This window comes from Pan paniscus, chromosome 23, assembly GCF_029289425.2.
Source record: "Pan paniscus chromosome 23, NHGRI_mPanPan1-v2.0_pri, whole genome shotgun sequence".
NCBI classification, from domain to species: domain Eukaryota; kingdom Metazoa; phylum Chordata; class Mammalia; order Primates; family Hominidae; genus Pan; species Pan paniscus.
The window spans coordinates 59725423-59742228 of record NC_085927.1 but is presented as its reverse complement, the minus strand read 5'-3'; the positions used below and the strand labels follow the sequence as shown (position 1 = coordinate 59742228).

Below are 16806 nucleotides of genomic sequence, written 5' to 3'. Positions count from 1 at the left end.
GACTTTTCTATTGGATTGCTTATTTATTTTTATTTTTTACTGTTGAGTTTTGAGAGCTTTTCTATATTCTACACGCCAGTCCTTTGTCAGACGGGGGTGTGCAAATGCTTTTTCTCAGGCTGTAGCTTGTCTTTTCATCCTCTGAACAGGGTCTTTCACAGAGCAAAAGTTTTTAGTTTTAATGAGGTTCCATTTATCAATATTTTATTTTATGGCTCACGCTTTTGGTATCAAACCTAAGAACTTTTTGCCTAGCCCAAGATCCCAAAGATTTTCTCCTATGTTTTTCCTAAAAGTTTTATAGTTTCACGTTTTAGATCTATGGTCAATTTTGGGTGTTTTTGTTTTCTTTCTTTTTTTTTTTTTTGAGATAGAGTCATGTTCCATCGCCCAGGCTGGAGTGCAGTGGCGCGATCTCGGCCCACTGCAACCTCCGCCTCCTGGGATCAAGCGATTCTCCTGCCTCAGCCTCCTGAATAGCTGAGATTACAGGTACCTGCCACCATGCCTGGCTCATTTTTGTATTTTTAGTAGAGATGGGGTTTCACCATGTTGGCCAGGCTGGTCTTGAACTCCTGACCTCAAGTGATCCGCCCACCTCAGCCTCCCAAAGTGCTGGGATTACAGGTCTGAGCCACCATACTTGGGAAACTGGCACTTTTTCTATTTGAGCTTTCCAATCTGTGAAGATGGTTTATCTCTCCACTTATTTGGATCTTTGATTACTTTCATCAGCATTTCATAGTTTTTAGCATGTTCTATACATGTTTTGTTAAATTTACACCTAGCTGGCCGGGCGCGGTGGCTCATGCCTATAATCCTAGCACTCTGGGAGGCTGTGGGTGGATCGTTTGAGGTCAAGAGTTCAAGATCAGCCTGGCCAACATGGTGAAACCCCATCTCTACTAAAAATACAAAAATGAGCCAAGTGAGATATTGGGCACCTGTAATCCCAGCTACTCGGGAGGCTGAGGCAGGAGAATCTCTTCAACCCGGGAGGCGGAGGTTGCGGTGAGCAGAGATTGCGCCATTGCACTTCAGCCTGGGTGATAGAGTGAGACTCTGTCTCAAAAAAGAAGAACAGGTAAAGGAAATTCTCCGAACAGAAAAGAAAAGACAACAGGCGGGGCGTGGTGGCTCACACCTGTAATCCCAGCACTTTGGGAGGCCGAGGTGGGTGGATCACCTGAGGTCAGGAGTTCAAGACCAGCCTTGGGCAACATGGCGAAACCTTGTCTCTACTAAAATACAAAAAATTAGCCGGGCATGGTGGTGTGCGTGTGCTTTTAATCCCAGGTACTTGGGAGGCTGAGGCAGGGAGAATTGTTTGAACCTGGGAGGTGGAGGGAGGTTGCAGTGATCTGAGATTGCACCATTGTACTCCAGCCTGGGCAACAGAGCGAGACTCTGTCTCCAAAAAAAAAGAAAGAAATGACAACAAACGAATGTTCAGGGAGGAAAGAAGACGGTAGAATGAGTAAGCACCGGTAAAGACACTAGGTTGGCCTTCTCGTAAGTTTTTAAAATCATATTGGCCGGTTGAAGCAAAATTATAACACTGTCTGATGTGGCACTAAGTATATATAGAAAATAGACAATTCCATTATTTTCTAATTTATTTTTATTTTTATCATTATTCGTTTATTTATTTTTGAGATGGAATCTCGCTCTGTCGCCCAGGCTGGAGTGCAATGGCTTGATCTCAGCTCACTGCAACCTCGCCTCCTAGGTTCAAGCAATTCTCCTGCCTCAGCCTCCCGAGTAGCTGGGATTACAGGCGCCCACCACCACACCTGGCTAATTTTTGTATTTTTAGTGGAGATGGGGTTTCACCATGTTGGCCAGGCTGGTCTCGAACTCCTGGTCTCATGTGATCCGCCTACCTCGGCCTCCCAAAGTGCTGGTTTGAAGGCGTGAGCCACAGCGCCCAGCCCCCCTTTAGCTGTTCTTTAAGGGTAGTTCTGCTAGTGAGAAATTCTTTTCATGTGCCTTGGTCTGTGAATTTTTTTTATTTCTCTTTGTTCCCGAAGGACATTTTCACTCCACGTAGAATCCGTGGCTGATAGTTCTTTCGGCACGTGAGAAACACCAGACCACTTCTTTCTGGCCTCTGTGGTTTCCAATACGAAGCTATGTTCTTCCCCATAGGCAATGTGTTGTTTCTCTGCCAGCTTTCAAGGGTTTTTTCTTTGTCATTAGTTCCCAGAAGTTTAATCACGATGTGTGCGGCATAGATTTCTTTGGATTTCTCTTATTTGGGTTTTCTGAGTTTCTTGAATTTAGAGGTTTATGTCTTTGGCCAAATTTGGGAAGATTTAGTTGTTAATTCTTCACATATTTTTTTCAGCTCCATGCTCTTTCTCCTCTCCGTCTTAAACATCAATGACACAAAATTTAGATTTTTATTTATTTATTTATTTTCGAGACAGAGTCTTGCTCTGTCACTTAGACTGGAGTGCAGTGGTGCGATCTCGGCTCACTGCAACCTCTGCCTCCCGGGTTCAAGTGAGTCTCCTGCCTCAGCCTCCCAAGTAGCTGGGATTGCAGGCGCCTGCCACCATGCCTGGCTAATTTTTGTACTTTTAGTAGAGACAGGGTTTCACCATGTTGGCCAGGCTGGTCTCCAACTCCTGACCTCGGGTGATCTGCCCTCCTCAGCTTCCGGAAGTGCTGGGATTACAGGTGTGAGCCTCCGCGCCCAGCTAATTTTTGTATTTTTAGTAGAGACAGGGTTTCACCATGTTGGCCAGGCTGGTCTCGAACTCCTGGCCTCGGGTGATCTGCCCTCCTCAGCTTCCGGAAGTGCTGGGATTACAGGTGTGAGCCACCGCGCCCAGCTAATTTTTGTATTTTTAGTAGAGACAGGGTTTCACCATGTTGGCCAGGCTGGTCTCGAACTCCTGGCCTCGGGTGATCTGCCCTCCTCAGCTTCCGGAAGTGCTGGGATTACAGGTGTGAGCCTCCGCGCCCAGCTAATTTTTGTATTTTTAGTAGAGACAGGGTTTCACCATGTTGGCCAGGCTGGTCTCGAACTCCTGGCCTCGGGTGATCTGCCCTCCTCAGCTTCCGGAAGTGCTGGGATTACAGGTGTGAGCCTCCGCGCCCAGCTAATTTTTGTATTTTTAGTAGAGACAGGGTTTCACCATGTTGGACAGGCTGGTCTCCAACTCCTGGCCTCGGGTGATCTGCCCTCCTCAGCTTCCGGAAGTGCTGGGATTACAGGTGTGAGCCTCCGCGCCCAGCTAATTTTTGTATTTTTAGTAGAGACAGGGTTTCACCATGTTGGCCAGGCTGGTCTCCAACTCCTGACCTCGGGTGATCTGCCCTCCTCAGCTTCCGGAAGTGCTGGGATTACAGGTGTGAGCCACCGCGCCCCGCTAATTTTTGTATTTTTAGTAGAGACAGGGTTTCACCATGTTGGCCAGGCTGGTCTCCAACTCCTGGCCTCGGGTGATCTGCCCTCCTCAGCTTCCGGAAGTGCTGGGATTACAGGTGTGAGCCTCCGCGCCTGGCCTAGATTTTTAAAAATAGTCCCACAGGTCCCTGAGGCTATGTTTCATCAGTTTTTTTTCAGTCTATTTTCCATCTTTTTTTCAGATTGGGTTACTTCTATTGTTCTGTCTTCCAGCTCACGGATTCTTTCCTCTGTCATATTCATGCTGCGATTGAGCCCATTCTGTGAGTTTTTTAGTTTGGTTTATTGTACTTTTCAACACTACAATTTCCATCTGGTTCTTTTTTCTTTTCTTTTCTTTCTTTATTTCTGAGACAGAGTCTCTCTCTGTTACCCAGGCTGGGGTACAGCGGTGCGATCATGACTCACTGCAGCCTCAGCCTCCCAGGCTCAAGCGATTCTGTTGCCTCAGCCGCCTACCCTCATTCCCCACACCCCGATTTCATTAAAAAAAAAACAAAAACTTTTTTTCTCTATTTTTTCAGTTGTTTCAAGATAGTTTGTAAATGCTTGTTGAAGCATTTTTGTGACGGCTGCTTTACAATCATTTTCGGATAATCCGATACCTGATTTATCTCGGTGTTGGCATCGTTATTTGTCTTTTCTTAGTCAAGTTATGAGTCTCCCGGCTCTTGGTGTGATGCATGATTGTGGAATTGTCATCTGGACAGTTTGTATATTAGCAGACTCTGAATCCTACTTAAACCTGCTATTTTAGCAGGCAGTCACCCTGTTGAGGTGCAGCACATCCTGGCCTACTTTTGTGGGTTGTGGTTCCTACAAGAATTTAGTTTATCTACTAGATCTGCTATTTAGGCGTCTACGTAATTAGGCTGCTGCTGCTGGTGGGGATAGAGGCGCCTCTCCAGGCTTCTCCGAGCTGTTAGGTGGGGAGTGGGCGGACCTGGTGCCAGCAAGTTCCGGCTCCGCCTCTGCAGATTCCCCTATGGGAGGGCTGTGGGGCTTCCCCCAGCTACTGGGGAGGCGTGGGGAGAGGCGAGGGGAGGAGAGGAGGCCCTAGGCCTGGACCCCCTTGCACCACTTTGGGTCAGGAGATACTGGGCCTGGACTGCCTTCCACTGCCGGGCGGGGATGGGAGGCTCCAGGCGGCCGCGCTTTTTCCAGTCCGCGGTCCCCACCGGCCGGTTCCCCTCTTCCCCCCACTTCGAGGCCTGCAATTGTCTGCTGTACTGGCTCCCAGTGCTGAAAGGTGTGTGTAGCTGGAGGAGCACGGAGAGATGAGTCCGTTCCATCTCCTCTTGAGCTAGAAGTCTCTGGTTTTACTTTTAATTTTTATTTCTGTACTGTTTGTTTTTTTTTTGAGATGGCGTCTCGCTCAGTCTCCCAGGCTGGGGTACAGTGGCGCGATCTCGGCTCACTGCAAGCTCCACCTCCCGCGTTCACGCCATTCTCCTGCCTCAGCCTCCTGAGTAGCTGGGACTACAGGCGCCAGCCACCACGCCCGGCTAATTTTTTTCTATTTTTTTTTTTAGTAGAGACGGGGTTTCAGCGTGTTAGCCAGGATGGTCTCGATCTCCTGACCTCGTGATCCGCCCGCCTCGGCCTCCCAATGTGCTGGGATTACAGGCGTGAGCCACCGCGCCTGGCCTATTTATGTAATTATTTATTCTATGGATTTTAAAATAGCTTCATTGATAAAGAATTCACAGACATACCATGCAGTTTACTGTATATTTAAAATGGACAGGCCAGGTGCAGTGGCCCCTGCCTATAATCTCAGCACTTTGGGAGGCTGAGGAGAGCGAAGTGCTTGAGTCCAGGAGTTTGAGACCAGCCTGGGCAACAAAGCGAGACCCTGTCTCTACAAAAAAATTAAAAAAAAAAAAAAACAACTTAGCCAGGTGTGGTGGTGTGCATCTTTAGTCCCAGCTACTCAGGAGGCTGATATGGGAGGATCCCTTGAGCCCAGGAGTTCAAGGTTGCAGTGAGCTGTGATTACAGCAGCTGTGATTTACTCCAGCCTGGGTACCAGAGCAAGTCCCCGTCTCAAAAACAAGTTCAATGAAATGTTTCTAGTGTATTCACAGGGCTGTGTGATCCTAACCATAGTCAGTTTTAGAACCTGTTCATCATCCCCAAAAGAAACCTCATACCCGTTAGCACTCACTCCCTGTTTCCCCTCCCTGAGACCCTGGCAACCTATTTGCTTATTCTGGGCATTTCATGTAAATGGAATCATTACAATATGTGATATTTTGTGGCTGCGTCATGTTTTCAAGGGTTCTTCATGATGCAGCACATGTCAATACTTGGTTTTTACTGCCAAATTATATACCATCTATGTATATGCCAGATTTATCCATTCATGACCTGTTTTCACTTTTCAGCTATTATGAGAAATACCACTGCGATGAGTCTTCACATACAAGTGTCTATGTGGACACATATTTTCATTTCTTGGGGATATGCCTCAGAGTGGACTTGCTGGGACTTATGGACGCTCTGTGTTCAGCATTTTGAGGCATTGCCCGGCCGTTTTCTAAAGCAGGTGCACCATTTGACAGTCCCACCAGCAGCATGAGAGAGTTCCAGTGTCTCCACATCCTCGTCAACACTCACTACCTGACTTTTTGGGTCTAGCTCTCCAGGTGGGTGTGCAGTAGGATGTCATTGTGGTTTTGATTGGCAGTTCCCTGAGAGCTAATGATGATCGTCTTTCGATGTGCTTATTGGCTGTTTGTAGTTGTCTATTCAAGTCCTTTGTCCATTTTGAAATCAGGTTCTAGCTGAGCGCAGTGGCTCACACCTGTAATACTAGCACTTTGGGAGGCCGAGACGGGCGGATCATCTGAGGTCAGAGGTTCGAGATCAGCCTGGCCAACATGGTGAAACCCCGTCTCTACTAAAAATACAGAAATTAGCCAGGCGTGATGGTGTGCGCCTGTAATCCCAGCTACTTGGGAGGCTGAGGCAGGAGAAACACTTGAAGCCAGGAAGCAGAGGTTGCAGTGAGCCAAGATCGCGCCGCGGCACTCCAGCCTGGGCAACAGAGTGAGACTCCGTCTCAAAAAAAAAAAAAAAAATCAGGTTCTGTGTTTTTTGTTGTGGAGTTGAGGACTGTGGCTTTTATTCCCGGGGAGATGGGAAGCCAGTGGAAGGTGTTAAACACAGGAGATGCTGTCACTTGGGCTGCTGTAGAGAGGAAGAGGCAGAGGGGTACAAGGGTGAAGCAGAGAGGTGTGTCAGGCTACTGGGATAATCCAGGTGAGAGGTGTTGAGGGAACAGAGGAGGCGGTGACACAGGGCTGGCTCTGGACTTATTTTGAAAGGGGAGCCGACAGGCTTTGCCAGCGGGTCAGACATGAGCAGCGCAGGAGTGCCTCTCACCTAGGAAGCCCGGAGTTGCCTTAGCTGAGAAAGTGGATTCATGTCCTATGGCTGCTATGACAAAGCGCCACAGCCTGGGGGGCTGAGAATGGCAGCAACTCACTCTCCCACAGCTCTGGAGGTCGGAAGCCCGAAGTCCAGGCATCAGCAGGACTGTGTTCCCTCTGAAACCCATAAAGAGGGGTCTTTCCTGCCTCTTTCGGCTTCTGGTGGCCGTCAATACTTTGCATTCCTTGGCTTGTGGCCACATCACTCTGCTCTGTCTCCATTGTCACATAGCTGTCTTTGCTCTGTGTGTCTGTGTCCCAATTTCTCTTCTTATAAGAATACCAGGTGCTTGCTTCAGCAGCACATACACTAAAATTGGAATGATACAGAGAAGGTTAGCAGATTGTAATTTAGAAAGGGATACCAGTCATTAGATTAGGGCCCAACTCAATGACCTCATCCTAACTTAATTATTATTATTATTATTATTTATTCTTTTTTTTCTTATGTCTTTTTTGTTTTTGTTTTTTTTTGAGATGGAGTCTTGCTCTGTCGCCCAGGCTGGAGTGCAGTGGCACGATCTCAGCTCACTGCAAGCTCCACCTCCTGGGTTCACGCCATTCTCCTGCCTAAGCCTCCCAAGTATCTGGGACTACAGGCACCCATCACCACGCCTGGCTATATTTTTGTATTTTTAGTACAGACAGGTTTTCACCGTGTTAGCCAGGATGGTCTCCATCTGCTGACCTCGTGATCTGCCTGCCTTGGCCTCCCAAAGTGCTGGGATTACAGGCTTGAGCCACTACACCCGGCCTATTATTTATTCTTATTTATTTATTTATTTTTTGAGATGGAGTCTTACTCTATTGCCCAGGCTGGAGTGCAGTGGCGCAATCTCTGCTCACTGCAACCTCCGCCTCCCAGGTTCAAGTGATACCCCTGCCTCAGCCTTGTGAGTAGCTAGGACTACAGGCATGCGCCACCATGCCCAGCTAATTTTTGTATTTTTAGTAGAGTCGGGGGTTTCACCACGTTGGTCAGGCTGGTCTTGAACTCCTGACCTCAGGCGATCCGCCCGCCTCAGCCTCCCAAAGTGCTGGGATTACAGGCGTGAGCCACTGTGCCTGGCCTCATCCTAACTTTGTATCTGCAAAGACCCTATTTCCAAATTAGCTCATATTCCCAGGTACTGTGCTTAGGACTTCACCATACCTTTTGCAGGGGGGACACAATTCAACCCATAACCGAGGAGGGAGACAGCAGAGAAGTTTGGGGATGAAGACCAAAAGCTGAGTGCCAGACACGTTGAGTTCGAGATGCCTACAGGACATCCTGGAGGAGAGGCTGAGAAGGCAGCTAGATGTTGGAGCTGTCAAAGCATACTTTTTAAAAAGTTAGAAACAGGGCCAGGCGCGGTGGCTCACGCGTGTAATCCCAGCACTTTGGCAGGCCGAGGTGGGCGGATCACAAGGTCAGGAGATTGAGACCGTCCTGGCTAACATGGTGAAACCCCTTCTCTACTAAAAATACAAAAAAAAAAAAAAAAAAAAAAAATTAGCCGGGCATGGTGGTGGGCCCCTGTAGTCCCAGCTACTTGGGAGGCTGAGGCAGGAGAATGGCATGAACCTGGGAGGTGGAGTTTGCTGTGAGCTGAGATCGCGCCACTGCACTCCAGCCTGGGTGACAGAGCGAGACTCTGTCTTAAAAAAAAAAAAGTTAAAAACATGACTCATACAACTCTAAAGTGAAGACGTGTCAAAGATTTATTTTAATCATTAATGAGGAAACCAGCATGATGGTGAGGCTGGTTCAAAAGATTGGAGAGAGGGAAGTATTTGTAGTGACTTAAAAAAGTTTGAGTAATTCTGCTTATTTTAAAAAAACTGGTTAATGTTCTACAGGGCCATAAACCGCAACCTTTTCTTTTTTTCTTTTCTTTTTTTTTTGAGATGGAGTCTTGTTCTGTCACCCGGTCTGGAGTGCAATAGCTTGATCTCAGCTCACTGCAACCTCCGCCTCCCAGGTTCAAGCAATTCTCCTGCCTCAGCCTCCTGAGTAGCTGGGATTACAGGCGCCCGCCACCATGCCCGGCTGATTTTTGTATTTTTAGTAGAGACAAGGGTTCACCATGTTGGCCAGGCTGGTCTCGAACTCCTGACCTCAGGTGATCCTCCCACCTTGGCCTCCCAAAGTGCTGGGATTACAGGCGTGAGCCACTGCGCCCAGTCAAACTGCAACCTTTTTTACTGTAATCTTTTCCACTGGACAGAAATAATTTCTATCACTCACTACTGGGCAAAATTTATTTGCATTGCTGTCAGACAGGAATAATTTTACTTAGCCATCTATCTTCAACAAATTAAAGTCTACCCTTGCTGAGTTGTAAAATATCATAATCAATAGTATATAGCAAGTTAAGCAGGTGCACACTCCAGAGGATCCGAAAATCTGCCTGGCAGGCTTGCTCAGGAACACAGCCTGCCACTGAATGGACACACTCATTTTGGGGTGTCTAATCCTTAATCTGGGACATTTTTATTAGCTCCCTCTTGGGATGATAAATAATCTCCGAAGGTTATTCTTGACCACAGAAAGCTAGTCTTGCGTTCTGACCTAATTCATCTACACAGGTGCTGCGAGAAGTGGTAATTACCACGCACGAGTGTCCTTGTTAGGTGACACATGTAAACCAGATGGCGTTATGCAATGACCAAGCCGGAAAATCAACTTCTGTCTGGACGTGTCATCATAAGGAATGTAGGACTGAGCCTACATCACACCTGAGATTTTTTGTTTTTTAATTTCTCTTATTTGCTCTTCTATTCCTAGGCCAGGAAGCCGAACCAAATCCACCTCCCTCAGGTGTGCCCGCGGGACCTGTGTGTGTGCAAGTTTCTATCTTCCAGAAGGTTCCAGTGTCTGCCATGGCTCTTGGCCTGCCAGGAAGTATCCTTCTTACTACTTGTGAGGCTGAGGCTTTGTGTGCCAGAGTACAGGTGCCCGGCCAGTATGGGTCTGAGGGTTGTGTGGGCATTGGTTCAGCACACAAGCCACAACCCTTGTTCCTTAAAGGTGGGCGTGTTGTGGAAGCACAGGAAAGTTATTCTCAAATATGACACCCATGTAAGGCCTGGGCTCCACTATTAATTTGTCTGATTATATCCTGGTGACAAGGAGGACAAATTTCTACTGCAACAATGCAAATTACTACATTTTTATTAAAAGTAAATGTCAGTAAAACTATTTTTCCTGAATTCTGAAGTGAGAAAAACACCATTTAAAGAACGTTTTAATGTTTGTGAAAGGATAGTCTCCTAAAGTAGATTGTTGCAGACACCGGGTAAAAATAAAAATTAAATAAATTAAAGGTGAGATAGATCAAAGAAGAAGGGTTTTGTCTTATTCCTGCCAGAAACAGAATATCAGAAACAACATGAGCATCCTCCTCCTTGCCTTTTCTTGGGCTGTGCTTTCAGCCTGCAGATATAACCGTTCTGGAGAGCAGTGATGCCCCCAGAACCGTGTTTTTGGCGGGTGCAAAATGGGGGGCAGTGGTTGTGTCTGGGGCCAAGTTTCTGTCCTGTATAGCCTAGAGATGGTTATGTAGCAGGGGACTGAGCTACTAAGTGAAGGCATAGATAGTTATGTAGAAACAGAGAAGGGTAGAATCAACTCCATGCTAGATTGTAACTGGAGGTACAGGTATCAGTATGAACTCAAGGTTTGCTAAGAAGTATCAGAAAAGATATGGCTGTGTGTGTGTGTGTGTGTGTGTGTGTGTATGTGTGTTTGTACATACTTATTTCCTAGCTCTGTCTGCTGAGTGTAAATGGAATCATATCTGTAATCTTTTGAGATTTCTTTCTTCCATTTAAAATTATGTGTTTGAGATTTGGCCGTGTTGGTGGTGGAATTCATTCATTTCTGTTGCTGTGTGCTATTCCATTGCGTGGATACACCTCACTTTGTCCATTTTACCGTCCTTTGATATGTAAGATTTCTCCCAGTATTTGCTATTAAAAACAGCGTTAAAATAAAAAAAAAAAACACCAAAAACAGTGTTGCTCTGAACATTCATGCACATGCTTCCTGATGAACAAGTTTCTTTTTTTCTTTTCTTTTTTTTTTTTTAGATGGAGTCTTGCTCTGTTGCCCAGGCTGGAGTGCAGTGGCGCAATCTCTGCTCACTGCAAACTCTGCCTCCTGGGTTCACGCCATTCTCCTGCCTCAGCCTCCTGGCTAATTTTTTGTATTTTTAGTAGAGATGGGGTTTCACCGTGTTAGCCAGGATGGTCTCAATCTCCTGACCTCATGATCTGCCTGCCTCAGCCTCCCAAACTGCTGGGATTACAGGTGTGAGCCACGGCGCCCGGCCCTGATGAACAGGTTTCTTAGGCACACACCCAGGCACGGAATGCACCTAGGAATACAAATTGACTTAACCCTACAGCCGGGAATGGGTATGCACACTGGGGGAGCTTGCATCTTCTCAAAGTGGCCACAACAACTTCTCCCATACAGCATGCTTCTCTTAAAATGTGATGATAACACATGTCCCAAGAGGTGGGGTCTGTATTCTCCCTAACTCTTGAATCTGGACAGGCTTGTCCCTACGGCAGAAGTGATGCGTGTGACTTCAGAAGCTAGGATGTGAAAAGTGGTACAGGTCCCACCTGCTTCTCTTGAGACCCTTGCTCCTGCAGCATGGCTACTGTTCCATGAGGATGTTCCCAAGTCCCTCAGCCCAGAGCCTGGATCAAGGTCCCAGCCACGTGAGTGCACCATCTTGGAAGTGGCTCCTCCAGCCCCTAGTGGAGGTGCCCCAGATAAGGATGCAGGAAGTAGTCTAGTTGTACCTGCTGAATCCTGCCCAAATAGCAGATGTGTGAACAAAAGGAATGACTGCTGTTTTGAGCTACAAAGTTTTGGGGGTGGTTTGTTTTGCAGCAAGAGGTAACTGATAAACATGTCCACTTTCACTGGGTAACGCCATACGGCCAAGATATTTACCAAATAATTGTCCCACTCGACATTCTGGCCAGCAGGGTATTGCTCTGCCATCTTGCCATCGCTGAGTATTGCCACATATGAATACTGGTGCCTATTTGGTGTGTTTTTTGTTTGCATTTCCAAATTTACTAGTAAGATGATTGGACTTTCCATGTTCTCTGCAAGAAGCCTGATTATGACATGGGTTTCTTTGTTGATGTGGGTTTTGTGCATCATTTTGTTGGCTCGTTTGTCTCTTTCTAATGGATCTGAAGGGGTTCTCTATATATTCTAAATACTAATCATCTGCAAGGTGTACATATCTTTTAGTTTTTCATTCTTCAGTCTCTTTATGGTGACTTTTGAGGAACAAACATATGATAATTTCCAGCCTTTTATTTACGAAATGGAGTCTTGCTCTGTCACCCAGGCTGGAGTGCAGCGGGGCAATCTTGCCTCACTGCAACCTCAGCCTCCTGGGTTCAAGTGATTCTCCTGCCTCAGCCTCCTGAGTAGCTGGGATTACAGGCACGTGCCCCCATGCCTGGCTAATTTTTCTATTTTTAGTAGAGATGGGGTTTCACTGTGTTGGTCAGGTCTTGAACTCCTGACCTCAGGTGATGCACCTGCCTTGGTCTCCCAAAGTGTTGGGATTACAGGCATGAGCCACTGTGCCTGGCCCCATCGTTTTATTTTTCATCTGTTATTTTTCAGGTGAATTTCTTGTAAGAATATTTCACCATATTTATATTCCATTCAGAGAGGTTGTCTTTTAATAGATGCATTTAATCCAATCACATTCCTCTGATTACTCAAATGTTTGAACTTAGTTCTGCCAACTCATATTATGTTCTGTATTTATCATGATTTTATCTTTTACTCATTCCTGTTTTTTTTGTTGTTGTTGTTGCTGTCGTTTTTCATTTCGCTTTTTCCTCAGCTGTTCTGAAAGTGGTAAATTCTTTTTCCACCATTCTTGTGGAAACTTTCTGATAGTTAGAATTTTTTTTTGTTTTGTTTTTTTGAGATGGAGTTTTGCTCTTGTTGCCCAGGCTGGAGTGCAATGGCACCATCTCAGCTCACTGTAACCTCCACCTCCCGGTTTCAACCAATTCTCCTGCCTCAGCCTCCCAAGTAGTGGGATTACAGGCATGCGCCGCCACGCCCGGCTAATTTTTTTTTTTTTTTTTTTTGTATTTTTAGTAGAGATGGGGTTTCTCCATGTTGATCAGGCTGGTCTTGAACTCCCGACCTCAGGTAGTCTGCCCACCTCGGCCTCCCAAAGTGCTGGGATTACAGGTGTGAGCCACCATGCCCAGCTAAAATTTGTAACCTTTTTTTCTATCGATTCTAAAATCCTCGAACCAAACAATACAAGAGCTTTCGTGCACTTTCACTTCCTTCTGCACCCCGCCTTACCATGTGTCATGTTGAGTTCATCCTGGATTTCTCTCAGGTTGATTTTCTTTTAACGGACCAGACTGATTTATTTGCTGGCATCCACGTCTTACTCTTGGGTCCACTTTTCACTTTGTTAAGGTATTTCTTCTAGTACTTTTACAGACTGCGTGTGTGGTAAATGTGGATGTTAACCGGCCGTGAAGACACCTTTATTTTGCTGTCTCACTGGAACGCTAGTTTCACTGTGTATGAGTTACGGTTCAATTCTCTTAGTATTTTGGCAACCCCTCCTCTGTAGGATCAGTCTGAATTCTAAAGAAGATCCTCTCCGAAGGCCTTCCTGAGTATCCCTCTGACACGCCTACGTTCGAGGCTTTGTTCTTCACTCCTCTGAGCATCACCTCCATTGTCTGAGAGGCCACTGTCCCCGTCTCCTGTTCTGTGAATGGTTTCGTGTCTTTTCATCTTCTCTTTCATGAGACTGTGTCTTACTTTTGCTCTGTGTTGTGGAGAACCTCCAGCTTGGTTTCCATCTGGCTTCCCTGAGGTGGAGGAGAGAAGCGTTCGGGCTCAGCTTGCTTGTTTGGCCACAGGTAAACAGACATCTGTAGAATGGAGGTGACACGAAGCTCCTGGGTCTGGTGCAGAAGAGGTCAGGGCCCCAGTGGCCTGCACCCCCTAAGCTCAAGGGTGTGTCTGCAGGGAGTCCTAGATCAGGACTGACCACTGGGGCCTTGGCTGGGGTCCTACCTGCCCTTGAGTCTTCACGTCACAACCCACACACTGGGTGCCATGGGCATGAGGACTGGCCAGGAAAAGGCCTGTGGGGCCTGGCCCCTATCAGGGACACTTGGGCGAACAAGGCCACCCCACTCCCAATAAGGTGTTTGGTGCAGTGCCCTGAGCAGTGGGGCTGCTCGGCTGCCCCCGTGGGGAAGGTCTGTCCCAGGGTGGACAGCTGCTCTTCCTGAGGGGCCTGCCTGGATGCCACAGGCTATGCTGCTGGAACCCAGGGATTCCACAGCACCATCGTCCTGATCACAAATTCTCAAGGAAACCAAGGAGCTCCTGCCTCACCTTAAAACATTTGGGATTTAATCTTGGAGTGAAAATTGTTATGACCCCACTGAATTTTAGAGTTTACACAAAAGGCCAAAGTGAAGGCAGAGACTCAGGCCTCTCAACTCCCACCCGCAGGGGCCTTTTCTTGCAACCTTAAAGGGCATCTGCTTCACGCTGGCCTCGGCAGGGCCCTCACACTGGCAGGGCTACTTGCACACCGGGCCTGACACTCACTAGGGGAGGCTCCCCAGCCCGGCTGCACCACCCACCTCTACCTAGTCGCGTGTCCCGGCCAGTGCCCCTTCCACTCCCACCCAGTGCCCCCGCAGGGCCCCCTCTGTCCTCTTAGGGACCTCCACTCCCGGACCAATAGCCTCCTGCCTCAGGGCCCCCCACTCATGGGCCAATCGCCCCCTGCCTCAGGCCCCCCCCACTCGTGGGCCAATCGCCCCCTGCCTCAGGCCCCCCACGCATGGGCCAATCGACCCCTGCCTCAGGCCCCCCCCCACTCATGGGCCAATCGCCCCCTGCCTCAGGCCCCCCAACTCATGGGCCAATCGCCCCCTGCCTCAGGCCCCCCCACTCATGGGCCAATTGCCCCCTGCCTCAGGCCCCCCCCAACTCATGGGCCAATCGCCCCCTGCCTCAGTCCCCCCCCCCGCCCCACTCATGGGCCAATCGCCCCCTGCCTCAGGCCCCCCACTCATGGGCCAATCGCCCCCTGCCTCAGGCCCCCCCCCACTCATGGACCAATCGCCCCCTGCCTCAGGGCCCCCCATTCCTGGGCCAATGGCCTTTTGCCTCAGGGACTCCCACTCTCAGCTGGTCCCCCCCTGCCTCAGGGACCCCCACTCCTGGCTGTTCCCCCGTCAGGGCCCCCGACTCGTGGCTGCTCCCCCCTCCTGCCTCGGGGCCCCCCACTCCCGGGCCAATGTCCTTCTGCCTCAGGTACCCCCACTCCCGGCCCGTCCCCCCGCCTCTGGGCCCCCCACTCCAGGCCGGTGGTAGCCCCTGCCTCAGAGCCGCCCACTCCTGGGCCATCTCCCCTGCCTCAGCGACCCCACTCCTGGGCCAATGCCCTTCTGCCTCAGGGACCCCCACTCCCAGCCAGTACCCCCCTGCCTCAGGGACCCCCACTCCCAGCCGGTACCCCCCTGCCTCAAGGCCCCCGACTCCCGGCTGCTCCCCACCTGCCTCGGGGCCCCCCACTCCTAGGCCTACGTCCCCCTGCCTCAGGGCCCCTCATTCTCCATCCTCCTGACCCCCTCAGGGACCTTCCGGTCCGGTCCTCCCTAACTCAAGGGCCCCCACTCTCCATCCTCCCGACCCCCCACTCCCAGCCCGGTCCCCGCCGCCTCAGGGCCCCCTTTGGCCCCCGCTCCTCGCGGCGCCCCCTCCCCCGCGCGCGGCCGAGGCAGCGGAGTCCGCGCGTCATGGCGGCGGCGGGCGGGGCGCGTCTCGCACGCAGCGCGCCGGGCGGAGCGCTCGCCGCATTGTTTGCTTCGCTGGGGAGCGAGCGAGCGACCCGGCCCTGGCGTCCGAGCCAGCCCCGCGTCCCGCGCCCGCCGCCCGCCGCCCGCTCCCGCGCCCGCGCCCGCCGGCCGGGCCCTCCGAGCCTGGCCTCCAGCTGGGCCCCGAGCCCGAGCCCGAGCCCGCGCCGCGCGAGCCGCTGCCCGAGAGTCCGCGGCCGCCGCTGCCGGGCCCGGAGCCGCCGCGGCCGAGAGGAGCCCGCGCCCAGGAGCGGCGGCGGGGCCCGGCCTGCGCGGCCGTTGGCGGAGGAGCCGCGGGCGCCATTAGCACCGCCTCGGCCGCGCCGGCCCCCGCGCCCGCCCGCTTGCCGGGCTCCCGCGGCCGCGGCGCCCCGAAGGTGAGTGGGCGGGGGCCTGGCCGGGGAGGCCTCCCCGCCGCCTCGCGGGCCGCCCGGCCGCCGCCGCCGCCTCGGCCCGGCCTCTCGGGGTTGTGGTGCCGACGCCATGTTTGGCGGCGGCGGCGGCGGCGGCTCCGCATTGTCTGCGGGCCGGGAGCCCGGGATGCCGGGCGGGGAGACCGGGGAGGTCGGGCCGGGCGGCCGGGGAGACGGGCGGGAAGACGGGGAGGCCGGGCGGGGAGAGCGGGTAGGTCAGGCCGGGGAGTCGAGGGAGGCCGAGTCGGGCTGTGGGTCTCGGCGGCCTGGGCCGCGGGCGCCTGCCCGGAGTCCGCGCTCGAGTCGGGTCGGGCCTCGGGCAGTCGCCGAGCCGGCCGGGCCGCCCCTTATGTAACAGACAGGCCCGCCGAGCTCTGCCAAGACGGGAACTCCCTGTGAGCAGGGACGCGCCCCGAGATCGCCCAGGAGCCGCGCGGCCTGCGGCGGCCGGGCTTGGGAACCGGCACCGCGGCCTCCCCGGGCGTTTGCAGGGAGACGCCTCGCGACGAACGCGAGGCTTCCCCGGGCCTTTTAAAACGAGTGACACGATTGAGGCGCAGTTCACGGGAAACGCGGCTCTTGTGAGCGGACGCGGGAGTTCTGAGAATCCGTAGCAGCGGGAGCCCCTGCCCCGCGGGGTGCGGCCCCGTCTCCCCAGAAA

General features: G+C 51.1%; 1 protein-coding gene across 11 annotated transcripts in view; it reads left to right on the top strand.

The window, feature by feature from the left end:
* Positions 1-16806, top strand: part of BRD1 (bromodomain containing 1) — an 81063-nt gene that overhangs the window by 10935 nt on the left and 53322 nt on the right. For 3 of the 11 annotated variants that reach the window (XM_055105855.2, XM_055105852.2, XM_055105854.2), the window contains 3 exons: positions 5803-6063; positions 9620-9736; positions 11393-11562. The gene's annotated coding sequence lies outside the window, so the exon portion shown is untranslated. Of the gene's footprint in view, positions 1-5802; positions 6064-9619; positions 9737-11392; positions 11563-15731; positions 16110-16806 lie in introns of those variants that run through there. The other 8 variants (XM_055105851.2, XM_055105853.2, XM_063603168.1 and 5 more) reach the window with 5 other exon arrangements.